Source organism: Gopherus flavomarginatus, chromosome 2 (genome assembly GCF_025201925.1).
Source record: "Gopherus flavomarginatus isolate rGopFla2 chromosome 2, rGopFla2.mat.asm, whole genome shotgun sequence".
Taxonomy (NCBI): Eukaryota; Metazoa; Chordata; order Testudines; family Testudinidae; genus Gopherus; species Gopherus flavomarginatus.
In genome coordinates, this window is record NC_066618.1 from 100,589,749 (window position 1) to 100,602,271 (window position 12,523).

Here is a 12,523-nt window from a genome sequence, read left to right on the forward strand (position 1 = left end):
AACAACCTATTAGAGATTGAAGATACTGTCCCTCAAAAATATTACAGAGCCAGACACTGCAATTGCTTTTATAATGTAGCAGCATGGTAGTCAGTAGCCAAGCCTAATGCATTAGCGCCCATAAAAAGATACAAACCCATTGTATAAAGGAGCCCACTTGAAACATATTTCCCTTGCTGATCTAATAACAATCTATTTGCCATTTCTTCCTGACAACAATGGCTCCCTTAATGCGCATGCTGCCTGGTAACCTTTTGGGGAAAAAACTAGGTTAGGCTACTAAAATATGTATAGATTTATTGTTTCATATAGAAAATCATGCAAATATGACCGGCCTTTAATTTCTCTGTCTACTTTAATTTATAAGAACTGTGATTTCTTCTGCCTATTTGGCTATGGGCCATGAAAAGTAATAGCTGATAAGAAACATCATTCAGTATAGATAAAAATGTTTAATGATAGTGCCCACATAACTTCTGAGATTATGTAACAGCTTTTGTTTTACAAGGGCTAATTATAGAATTAGACTATATGCTCCACTGATAATATATAATAATTACAATAGATAACCTTTAGGAGGAATAGTTTGACTTACATATATTGTAGAATTTCTCAGCCTTCAGAAGTAGTTTCAGTATTGGAATACATTTTTTTAATGTATTTATTAAGAAAAGTAGGAATTCAAGATTTTTTTTTTTTAGTGAGGATCTATCCTGTCAATGAATATTTTCTCATCACTGGATTCCAGCCTTTAAAACCCATCCCAAATATACTGTTCACCTGTTTTAGTATGCTGTTCAATAAATAATGTATACCATGCCAAACCATCATAATATTAAAATAAAGTGTATGCTTCAAAAGAGGAAATGAACAGTTAGGTTGTAATGACTTCCTGTATAGCACAGTACATAGAACTTTCCTAAAATAATTTCTAGAGCTGATCTTTTAGAAAAACATGTGATCTTGATTTAGAAATCACACCCCCATAGTCCACTTTACTGCTCCCAATCTTCTATCCCAATAGTTCTCAACTGTTCCAGTCTACTGTACTCCTTTCAGGAGTCTGATTTGTCTTGCGTACTCATAACACAAGAATTAGGGGTCACCAAATGAAATTAATAGGCATCAGGTTTAAAACAAACAAAAGGAAGTATATTTTTCACACAATGCAGTCAACCTGTGGAACGTCTTGCTGGAGGATGTTGTGTAGGCCAAAACTATAACAGGGTTCAAAAAAGAACTAGATAAATTCGTGGAGGATAGGTCCATCAATGGTGATTAGCCAGGATGGGTAAGGATGGTGTCCCTAGCCTCTGTTTTCCAGAAGCTGGGAATGGGCGATGGGATGGATCCCTGATGATTGTCTGTTCTGTTCATTTCCTCTGAGGCACCTGGCATTGGCTACTGTTGGAAGACAGGATACTGGGCTAGATGGACCTTTGGTCTGACCTAGTATGGCTATTCTTATGTTCTAAATTACATAATGTAAATAGCACTCCACAGAATACTTGGCTTATAAATACAATACTTGAGATTTTCAAAACAGTCTAGAGGATATAGATAAATCTTCTATAAAATTAATGGAGGGTAGACTATTTTGAAAATCTCTGCCAATACACCTGATTCTTTTCCTCATGTCAATGTAAAGTAAATTTGTAACTCTAGTGACATCCATAGTGTTAGCCCTGTAAAACTTGCATAAGAAGAATCAGAATTGATGGCTACTAATGTCTGCAGTGTTGTTGTAGACGTGTCAGTCCCAGGGTATTAAAGACACAAGCTTTCAAGCTTACACACAGAGCTCTTATTTTATGTAAAGCTTGAAAGCTTGTCTCTTTCACCAACAGAAATTGGTCCAATAAAAGATACTACCTCAGCTACTAATGTGCACATCCACACCTAATAGACATCATCTAGGCCCCTAGAATGACAGGAAAAAGATACTCTTTGAGGATAAATTTAATTCCAAAGTGAAATTCACTGCTGTGCACTAGACCTGTGCAAAGCCTGTGAACCACTTAAGTTTTATATGAATCCTCTGAATAGCAGTGAATTTTAGTTCTTTCTATCCCAATGCTTTAGTGTCCTCTGCAAGACTTATATATCATTAAGTCCCACTTACGCCTTTAGCACAGGATATAAGTAGAACCTATGACCTTGGTCAGACTCTCTGCTGATGTAAACCTTCACCCTTAAAATTCTCTAAGGAGCCACAGCTGTGGGGATTGAACATATTATCAATACAGATCTCAGTGATAGTCAAGTTGGTTTCCAATTCAATCAGATATAATATTTTTTCCCTTGGTCTTTCCTCCCTCAAAGCCCTGGACAGGAATCTCATGTTGTTGAGTCTATAAACTCCAACAGATAAAGAATATGCTGTGGAGCTGCTGCTCACTGCTTTTCCTTTCTCTCATCTTCTGCCCCAGTGTTCTCTAGCTTCTGCTCCCATTTCCGCATATGATGGGAGAAGAGCATCAGGTCCTTAGTGTTTGAAACCATTACTGTATGATCACTGCTTTTAGGCAGAAGACTTTTGAATTCATTATGATGTATTAATGTTTTCTAACACTGTAATGTAACACGCTGTGTGGCTTGTAGCTAAATAAAACTTTTATACCAATGTTTCAAAATTGCATAGGGAAAACTAGATGCTCTCTTGGTACTGAGACCAGTATCTTAGAATATAGGCACCTGAAGGTAATGAATAACAGGTCTAATACAATAATATGTAATCCATTAAAGAAGGCAAGTGTAATAGCTCTTACTTAGTGAATTAATTGATCTGACATGTAGATGTAATATTTTTTCTAAAGGCAGATTTGCCACTAGCAAAGTGATGAAGCTGTTTAAATTGATGGTGTTTCTACTTCACGTTCCAAAGTTTGAAAGATGAAGAGGAAACTTATGATCTTTTTCCAGTCGTGTTTAAATAATTCATTTGCCTTTTCACTATTCAAAGCGTATCAAGAAAGAAAAATATCCAACCCATTGGATTTGCTTTCACGGTTGATGATATCAACTGTGGCTATGAAACATCAATTATTGAGTTCATTTTTTGGATCAGCCCATTTAGTTGTTACTGTTTGGTGTTGAGAGTACGACAATTCTTTATAATTTTCCATGGTGTGCAATGCATTCATTTGTTATGCATTGAGATGCAAGGAATCAGACTGTTGATGTGAATTGGAGAAGAGATATACATCAAGAGCTGCAGATTAGAACAAGTGATATTTTAAAATAGTTTTCAGCATTCCAAATGTAACCAGGCTTCTTGCAGTTCCAGGTTAATTTGTTTTAAAAACAAATAACAGTAGAACTTTGTTTATCCAAATGGAGTGGAGGGGGAAGGGGAAGGGGAAGTGTGGCTCCATTGAAGCCAATGGCAAAACTTGCATTGACCCAGGATTTCAACTTTATAATCTTTAAACCACTTAAATCAGGTTTCAGCTAAGAAGAAGAAATTTTCATGGACAGTGATGCCCATCAGGATACATAACCTAAATTGAGTTGAGAGGTTTTATGCTTTGTACTGCTTAGATACAGTGTTCTCAATCAGGGGAAAAGGTGTTTTAGTAGATTAAAACTCGCACAGTTGGACACCTCAGCTCAAACGTTGTTAGGTCACAAATCAAGTTAGGTGGTTGCACCTTCGTTTAATTTGTTCAAATCACAGAATTACCATGTGGTATGGATACCATTTTCAGCCTCTAATTAGGCAGTGCCCATGATTAAGGTTAGCAGGGGTGTTGTTATTCAGGAATGATGTGATATGGCAGAGCTGTTATTTCCATGCTTTCATCAGCTCTTAATTTACCCCCATACTCAAATTTTAAAAAAGGAAAAATTATTCTTGACTGGGCAGAACACAGGCATCTTTGGAAGTATTTTTTACTCCTTATCCCAAACCTTGCTCTCAGCTACACCTGTGCAATATAGTGGAGTGATTCTGCAGGTATAGCAGTGTTTGGAACAGAATCTGGCCTGCTTAACGTTTTGTTTCATAAGAATATTTGTCTTTGTCACTGCTTTCTACATGGTTTCTCCAAACAGAATGTGAACCCAACATCCACATCAAACTCTTGAACCTGTGATGGCTGAATGGATTTGAAAATAGGCAAAATAAGCTCATCTAAATGCAGTGGCTGCAGGACATCTAAGGGGAGAGATCAGGGACTACTGAGCATGTGAAAAAGAGCAGTTAATCAGTAGGAGAGAAATTCAGAGTGAAGCTGTGGAATCTTGGAGAGAGGATTTTATAGCTCCGGTATTTAACAGGTCCATATGCCAATGTACCTCCTGCCAAGGATACAGTGTTCAGAATTATTTGTGTCTGTAATTCATATGTTTGTTTTTGTTTTGGTGAAATTCTGCTTTAAAATGTTTGATGCTTCCCTCTCTGAATTTTTGCTTTATGGCGAGTTTTGCTGCAATGGCAATATTCTCATTGAAAATGTTTATTTTCAATGCCCAAACCACTTTTACCCAAAAAAGGCCTGCTTAGTGGACATGTTCAGTGAAATTGAGAAATCTAGAATTTTGAATAGTTTAGCATTTTGTCATGAATATTTTGAACACCTCTGTTCAGAAGCTAATTTCTTTTCTAGTCTCTCTCCCCCGTCAAGGCAGGGGAATTGTTTACTGGAGTGCTGAAACACACAGTGGTCACTTAGGCGTTTCATCTTTGTCACAGCACTGCACAGAATGGCTGATTAGAATGTCATGGAGAAAGCTGAGGATAGAACTCTATACCCCTTGGTACAAAAGCACTGTCACTTTGGAGCTTTTCAAAAATTTACCATAGGTCCCTGCCACTTAACCTCAAGAGGCATTTAGTCACCAACAGTTGAGTGGTTTTGATTTCATCCCATAGAGGGCAATAATATTCATATGCGCTGGGCAGTTCATTTACAGTATATTCAAGAAGAATGTTGATAAATTGGAGAGGGTTCAGAGAAGAACCATGAGAATGATTAAATGATTGGAAAACATAGCTTACTTAGACTGATAAACTACAGGAGTTTACTCTATTTATCTTAACAAAGAGAAGGTTAAGGGGTGACTTGATTTCAATCTATAAGTATCTACCTGGGGAACATATTTTAATAATGTCCTCTTCAGTCTAGCAGAGAAGGGTATAAAACAGTCCAATGGCTGGAAGATGAAGCTAGACAAATGCAGACTAGAAATAAGTGTACATTTTTCACATGAAGGATAATTAACCATTGGTATAGTTTATAAAGGGTCATGCTGGAATCTTCATCACTGAATCAAGATTGGATACTTTTCTAAAAGATACCCTGTAGGCATTATCTTGGGGAAGTTCTATGACCTGTGTTACACAGGAAGTCAGACTACATGATCACAATTATCCCTTCTGACTTTGGAATCTATGAATTTAGCACTTTGCCCAAGCTATTTTTGAATCACAAACAACGGGACTTCAGTATCTTCAGCTTAGTAATATACTTAGTGACATCCTTACTGTCTCCATTGCATCCAGGATGGGGGCCCTGTAACCTGAGCCCTGCCATCCAGGGCCATTCAGTCCCAGGCCCCACCAAATCTAATGCCAGCCATGGCAATCCCACTAAAATGGGGTCACAACCCACAGTTTGAGAACTGTTGCTCTATTGTAATCCCAGAAAGTTTATCTTATCTCGATATTCACCCTAAATTTTCATTTGCTTAATTTCATCTCATTAGTCATAATTACACCACAAGTTGCTCAAATAATGTTCTTCATCTTGGTATTTAAGATTTCCATACATCTTTAAGCTTTCCATTTTGCTAAGGGAACTACTGTTTGGGACTTTGAAAACTAGGATGGACAAACTGTAAGATGAAATAATGCAACCTCTGTTTGCATAATACTGGCCTCTACTGAATGGAATCAGAACTGTTCTGTTATTTGTAACAAGCACTCCTTTACATCAGGAATCAAACTTAGGTTAGAAGTGTCCAAATGTTGCCGGCAGATAACTGCCTGAGGCCAAGCAACAGCGGGGGGGTCCGTCGCCTGGTGTGCTGCGCCAATAAACACACCAGGGTGGAGAAGCAAACCAAGTTTATTTGAGATCTCAAAGCGGTGCAGGGAGATTGACTCAGATCAAGCACACCTAAAACAAGCAGTCTGTTCCTTTATATCCATGAGAACTTTTCTCACTGACTAGCAATCCCCCGTTTCCCCTCCCTCCTCCTCCTTCCTCCCCCTGTAGCAATTACGTAAGCGCAGGTGCATTAAGTAATCTTGGCCGCGGCAGCTCGTTAGTAAGTTTTCCTTCTGCAAGTTATCTTGTCCTTCTGCTAAAGGTGCACAGGCCTCATTATTTCTGCTTTAGACCAGTTAGAACTGTTGCAACTGATAACGGCTGTTACACCTGGCCTTTTAGGTCGATTAAAGTTCAAACATGGAGGGACTCTTGTCTGCTGAGGCCTAAAACCAGGAAGGCTCCATACTCTTGTGGCCTTCCACCCTCCTGAGTTACGTAGGGTTATGCTTAGTGACACCAACAACTCCCTCCTTTGAGAATACTCAACAAACTTTTGGCTGAGTGTTCTCACATTTAAAGGATAACATGTGATTTAGCTCTAGGGAGCTGAAGTGCTTTACAGCAAGCAAGCAAGAGAAGAGTAACAATACACAACACCACACCAGTGAGCAGGAGGTGAACAATGCCTTCCCCTATTTTTCCCAGGTTAAGTAACCAGCCCCAGAGGGAATCAGAAATAGTGGGTTTCCTTTCCTGGGCCTTCCACTGTTTAAAAGCCTGTTTGGCTGACAGGATGTACTTTTTAATATCCTGTGCGTCTTCTGGGACATAAGTACAGCATTCATCCCCTATAAGGGCGCACATCCTGCCCTGGGAAGCCACACTTCCACCCAGGAAGTGTCCAAGTATGTCTCCATGATCACAGATCAGATGGTATTTCTGATGCGTCTGTAAGGGCAGTGGGCCAAGTCTGGTACTCAAGATCACTTCAAATGGCCATCATCTGGTAATTCAGGAAATCCCGAATTCCTAAACATACTAGATCCCACTGCAATGCCTTCCCAGCCTCAGTGATATTCAATACCATCTTTCCTTGGTGTAGTACTATAATACACCTGTTATTTAACTATTCTCAGGTACTTTCAAAAGGCATCGACATTAATAGCATAGGAGGGGGGTTACATTATTAGTCACTCTCCAGGACACAGGGCGCAGCCTGTAGAATAAACCCCAAAATCCAATTAATACCACATTCCCAAACATGGGTCCCACAAATGTCCTCCCACCAGTGTATAATTCTTTGTTTCTTCACCAGGGTCAGTTCTTAATGTTCTTTCTAGTCAGGAATTCCTGGACTTTGGCAATTTCAGTGGAGCGAGTGTTCCTTCTTCTTTCCCAAAACAGTCGTGGTGCAGCATCCTTGTACTTTTTCCCTACTGTCCAGAAGGCACAGTGGAGCTAGAAGGTGAAATAGGCTAATCATCAGTAGGAGAATTCTCCCGATGTGGAGGGGTCTTTTTGCAGTGAGAATCTTGGGTCCATGCAGTCAGTCTTTGACATTTTACAGCGACGGTGGTAGTCACCGGGACTTAAGGGCCTTTCCAGGGTGGAGCCAGAGCAGACTTTCGTCGGTGGACCTTTACATCAATCCCGTCTCCTGGTTCCAAAGAGTGGTAGGGCTGCTAGGGTCTTTGGGTAGCGCTTCTTTACCTGTGAGAAAAGAAACTTAACACATTTCATTAGTGCCTGGCAATGTTTTGCAAATCTCATAGCTGCGTGGGCAAATTCAAGCCCTCCTTTTCCTGGTTGTTAGCCAAGTCTTAACTGTGAGCAGTGTTCTTGAATGGAGTCAGTATCTTATCTATAGCCTGAGCTTGCTATTTTATTTTATTTTTTTTCAGTTAATTCATTCTGTTCTTTGTCCTTCTTCCCTTCTTGGCTTCTTTTAACCTGCAAAGGAAACTTCCACTTTTTACTTATACACCTTCTTCCCAACAATGAAGACATAAACATTGTCATTATACAGTACATTAGTCTTATTATTTAATATATGCCACACACACCCTTTTGCTAAAATAACCTTATTACAGAGCTTTGGAGCAACAAGCCAGGACAAGCACACCCACTTTGAGGAGTTCACTCAATACAACCTCTAGTCCAATAGCCTTTCACCATCCCCAGCCCTCTGGCTAGAAATTTGAGGTAGCCAGAAAGATCCCATGTACAATATGGGGAGTGGGTTAACTTTTCATGTCTTTGCTTTCAAAGACTGTTGGTATGCAAATTTTAACAACAATTTTTGCAATTAACAGTTTGGCCAATGAAATTTTTTTTCTTTACTTAAGGAAATGCATTAGACTTTAGTATATTACATTCTCCTGATTTATCCAAGCACTTTGTATTCCAAGTTGAACAAAACAAATATCTGCATTTTAATTTAATCTTTTTGTTTGATTTTAAACTAGACTATTTTATAAAAATATTAAACACAAAAATTCCGGCCACAAGACAAACACCACAGGACAGAACATAGAACACAAAACATGATTCCTATTGTGCCAGTAAATGCATGGTACGTTGAATGCTGTTCAGCTGGCATCAGTTTTCTCTGATTATCTGAAAGACAAAAAAAAGAGAGGTCTACCCACCCCTTCTGGGCAGACAATCATCGCTTGAAATATACAAATACTCTTGTTGGCTTCAGGCAAAACAGAGGAATTACCCCATAGTTTCTTGTATTTGTTTCATAGGCAGCCCAGGTTTTCAATTACATAACACTGTATACATTCTTCAGCTAATTCAACTAAATTGTTCATAGCCAAACCAAATGATTGCAATCCAATAACTTCTTTTCCTGAATTTATTTACAAACATTTCACAGACACCAAAAACTTTTTTTTTCTTTAGCATTTTTACAAAGTTCAACTGCTGTTTCGTTCAGCAACTACAGAGTTAACTTCTCACTCTCCCTTAAATCACTTGCTTGTCTCCCAACAGCCACTTTTATCAACTTAAATCACCATTCCAAGTAAGTCCTGGGTATTTGAAATCTCCATGCTTACACTTACTGACTCCTTCCTTCCACTACACCCTTAAAGTTTTCCAACCTGTTTTCCAATCTCTCTGTCTGTTGCCTGCCCGCCTGGGCCCGATCCTGCTTTTCTTGCTGAACCGTCCCTTCCATGGGCACCAACTTGTTCCACTACCAGTTTAGCTAGGAGGGTGGGCTTCTCAACTAGCCCCCCACCCCTCCTGGTCTCTTCCCTTAAACATTCTTACTCACAAGACTACCCGAGTCCTCCTTCATGAGGCTTGCCACCTGGACAAAAACACATGGCCCATTGGGCAAAGGCCATTTACTTAACATATAATTTAAAGGACTATTCTTAGAGGGTTTACCCAGAGACTCATTCATCTGTTTGACACTTAAACAGAAAAGAGAATTACACAGAGAGCAGAGGGAATTACAGTCTAAGCCAGACTTTCCCACTTCTATACACTGACCGCTACAGGGGACGGGACAGAAGGATCTCAATTCAACCTCAGAACTTTCTTGCACACATGGCTTCCACTCCGAGGAATTACGAACAAGAGGTTCAGTTCTGCCCACACTCCTAACGCCCAAATGAACAGAGCAGAAAAACAACAGTAACCGGTTAAACAGAACAGAACCAGAACCAGATAGCGTTTTCTTATCCTATTAGGACTCACTTTTACTCATGCAGTTCTCAACATATAACACCAACAGTACCAAGCAAAGCAAACACAAAATAACAAGGGTAAAACAAATAGATGGTGTAAATTCTGCAGGGCTCCCCCCTTCTTAATTGCTCACCAAACTGTGACAAATTTCTGTTACCAATCTATCCCTCGTGTCTGGTGATCAGGCTGACACTACAGGATCGTTGGGGGAAGATAAAGAAAACACACCATATAACTGTATTTTAAAGCTCCATTAATAAAATAATAAAACAACAACGGAGAGTGTTGGGAACGCTCCCTCATCACTCAGGAAAACATTAATGCCCCAAGCCCCTTTCATACCCACACACGTACGTCCAGACTGGCCACTTCTGTGTATAATGTTCAGAGAAGAGGGGAGAGGTGAACTGGAGATTATCCTGTATACAGCTTGTCCAGAATTTCTAACATGCTTCTGCTCTTTGGAGGGCTGTTCTCTTGCACCCTGGAATCTTCTGCAGCATCTCTTTCAGAGATTCCAGTCCAGGTCAGCTGCCTGCGGCTTCTTCAGTGTCACCAAGCCACACCGGCTCCGGGGTCACAAAGGCACACTGTTGGATCTTACTGGACAGTTAAGCTTTGCAAATGTATTCTCAATTCTGTAACTTGTATTTCCTTTGCTTCGCCTCTGTCTATATTTTTTCCTTCGCAGCCAGCTGGGGCCGAAAGCAGCCCCTCCCTGCACCAAGCACAGTCCGCGCCGATTCCTGACCCTGAACGCAGAGCAATCCCCCCCTTTCCATCCCTGGGCCAAGATGATTTTTAAATTAACCCGTTCCTTTCCTCAATAGACAAATTTGCTCACCCTGTGTCAGGGCTTTTTGGTGATCATACATCTAAGAGGAGCGTTTAATCTTATCTAGATTGAAGTACCTTCTAGTGGGCATTATTTAGATGGATTTTCACGGTGTAAATATTCCAATTCTCTAAATACCTGCAGGTTGTTGAACTATAATGTACGTACATGTAATATGCTGGGGTACCCTTAGGGGGTGAGATGGAATGTTTAGACTGTCCCCCACCCATTTTCCACTTACACACACACGGAGGGTGCCCTGTCCGCGCTAGCGGCTCATAAACTAAGGATTTCTCCCTACAGGGTACTCACACAGGAGAGGCTAACGAGGATGGCCACGACCCTCCTACACCTCCCTTCAGCAAAGAGCGTCGGCTAGTCTCTGGGAGACGGCGCCGCTTACTCTGATTGCATCCAGTGAGATGATCAGACTGTCAGTAGCCCACACAGAAAGGAAAGGGGAAGGAAAGATGGGTACACACACTCCTAGACCCAGGCAGCTTCCTCACCGGACGATGCCAGGCCAAGTCAGCCCACCATGGGTTGGACCTCCTAAAGATCCACTAGTTACCGGGCTTGCGTTAGAGTAGTCCTGGTCACGAGCTTTTGCTTCACAGGGTACTCTGGGCGTCTTCCGGTAACAGTCATTCACACTGGCCCCCAGTACCATTCTGCATTTGATCTTGCTTTTTAGCTACAACAGGGAGAGAGTGCACTAGGACATGGGGTCTCCCCTTTCTAAACAGGTCCCTCCTTTTTCCCTGCACTATCCCTAACCTGCTTTTGGATCCCTGCACTCTGCCAGACAGAGGGAAGAACTGGAGCTACAGTGGGGTATTTTTACAAGAGCTCTCCATACAAACAGCTTCAGAAGCTACCCATTTACTGACAAAACAGGAGTAATTGGAGGATCGTGTTATAATTAAGTGATCCTTCCGGTGGCCACCTTTCTGGTCCTCTAGTTGATATTGAGGCCAGTCTACTATACAGAACTTTTTAGTTTGCTTTTAGTTAGTGGATCTGATCCAAGCACTTCCCAATTTGCTAGAATGCATTCTAAGGGTGTACACCGTGCCCTGCCTATACTCTGTCCCTGCCCCATATCCTAGGGTGACACTGGGCATCCCCAGGTCATAACAGGCAAAAATCCAGACCACTGGACTGTTCCTACCTTATCCAAGGGACCGGTTCCTCACCGTCGCCCTCAACTGCTTCTCCACTACTCGAGCACGTTGCACCGTTGTGCCCTCTGGGGTCAGTCGAACTGCGTCTCCGCCGAGGCCCCCGGTGAAGTCACCGGTGCGCGCTGGGCGTCGGTCGTCGCCGCAATCCGTCAACCACCAGAAGGGATCCAGGCAAGGCTAATTTTAGCCTCAATGCCCCACGTTGGGCGCCAAGAACTGTTGCCGGCAGATAACTGCCTGAGGCCAAGCAACAGCGGGGGGGTCCGTCGCCTGGTGTGCCGCGCCAATAAACACACCAGGGTGGAGAAGCAAACCAAGTTTATTTGAGATCTCAAAGCGGTGCAGGGAGATTGACTCAGATCAAGCACACCTAAAACAAGCAGTCTGTTCCTTTATATCCATGAGAACTTTTCTCACTGACTAGCAATCCCCCGTTTCCCCTCCCTCCTCCTCCTTCCTCCCCCTGTAGCAATTACGTAAGCGCAGGTGCATTAAGTAATCTTGGCCGCGGCAGCTCGTTAGTAAGTTTTCCTTCTGCAAGTTATCTTGTCCTTCTGCTAAAGGTGCACAGGCCTCATTATTTCTGCTTTAGACCAGTTAGAATTGTTGCAACTGATAACGGCTGTTACACCTGGCCTTTTAGGTCGATTAAAGTTCAAACATGGAGGGACTCTTGTCTGCTGAGGCCTAAAACCAGGAAGGCTCCATACTCTTGTGGCCTTCCACCCTCCTGAGTTACGTAGGGTTATGCTTAGTGACACCAACACAAAGAATATGCATTGGTTGTAATGCTTACTTAATTCCAAGCA

The 12,523-nt window shown here is 41.5% G+C and overlaps 1 protein-coding gene and 1 long non-coding RNA gene across 2 annotated transcripts in view; one reads left to right on the top strand and one right to left on the bottom strand.

The window, feature by feature from the left end:
• The window catches only part of CNTNAP2 (contactin associated protein 2), a 1,698,090-nt gene that overhangs the window by 265,942 nt on the left and 1,419,625 nt on the right, over positions 1 to 12,523 (top strand). The window lies entirely within an intron of this gene.
• Positions 9,122 to 12,472, bottom strand: LOC127043762 (uncharacterized). Its single transcript, XR_007772310.1, has 2 exons — positions 11,702 to 12,472; positions 9,122 to 10,298 (listed from the first exon to the last, which is right to left on the bottom strand). It is a non-coding gene; the product is annotated as an uncharacterized LOC127043762 (long non-coding RNA).